This window comes from Symphalangus syndactylus, chromosome 7, assembly GCF_028878055.3.
Source record: "Symphalangus syndactylus isolate Jambi chromosome 7, NHGRI_mSymSyn1-v2.1_pri, whole genome shotgun sequence".
Lineage (NCBI taxonomy): Eukaryota > Metazoa > Chordata > Mammalia > Primates > Hylobatidae > Symphalangus > Symphalangus syndactylus.
The window spans coordinates 41,134,325-41,135,639 of NC_072429.2; positions in this window are offsets into that span (position 1 = coordinate 41,134,325).

A 1,315-nucleotide genomic window follows, 5' to 3' on the forward strand; every position below is an offset into this window, starting at 1 on the left:
TTATTAGAGACAAGGTTTCACCATGTTGGCCAGGCTGGTCTTGAACTCCTGACCTCAGGTGATCTGCCCGTCCCGGCATCCCAAAGTGCTACGTGTGAGCCACCGTGCTTGGCCATTATGATTCTTTTGCATAGGAGCCCCTGATCACCCCCGTTTCTAGTCTGTCATTTTGATCCCACCCTCTAATTTTCTTAATACTTGAAAGGGCTATTCAAATGTTCTATTTCATATTGGATAAGTTGTGGTAATTTATATTTTTTGAGAAATTGGTCAATTTCATCTAAGTTGTCAAATTTTGGTCAAATAGTACTTCCCTATTATCCATTTGGTATCTGCCTGGTTTTTAGTGATATCCCATTTTATTCCTGATATTGGCAATTTGTATCTTCTGTCTTTGTTCTTTGTCAGTCTTGCTAGAAGTTTAATTTTATTGATCTTTTCAAATAAGCAGTTCTTAGTTTTATTTTCTGTATGGCTTTTCTGCTATATCTCATTGATTTCTGCTCTTATCTTTATTATTTCTGTCTGCTGCTTGCTTTGGGCTTATTTTTCTCTTCTTTTTCTAGATCTTGAGGTGGGAACTTAGATTATTGTTTTGAGACTTTTTCTTTTATAATGTATGCATATAGTGCTATAAATTCTCTTTCTAACTGCTTTAATTCTGTTCCACACATTATGATGTGGTATATTTTCTTTTAAATTTAGTGTTTTTTTTTTTGTATCCCTTGAGACTTCTTTGGCTCCTAGATTATTGAGAAGTTTGTTGTTTAATTTCCAAGTGTTTGGAGATTTCCCAACTGTCTTTCTGTTATTGATTTCTGGTTTGATTCTACTGAGTTAGAAAAAACTCTGTACTATTTCAAGTCTTTAAATTTGTTGAGCTTTGTTTTCTGGCTTAGGATGTAGCCAGACAAAAAATATATATTTATATATATTTTATTTATTTATATATAAATATATATTTTATTTATATATAAATAAAATATATATTTTTATATAAATAAATGTATATAAATAAATTTATATATATTTATATAAATATATAAATTTATATATAATATAAATAATATATAAATATGTAAATAAATATATAATATATATTTATATATTATATAAATAAATATATAATATATATTTATATATTATATAAATAAATATATAATATATATTTATATATTATATAAATAAATATATAATATATATTTATATATTATATAAATAAATATATAATATATATTTATATATTATATAAATAAATATATAATATATATTTATATATTATATAAATAAATATATAATATATATTTATATATTA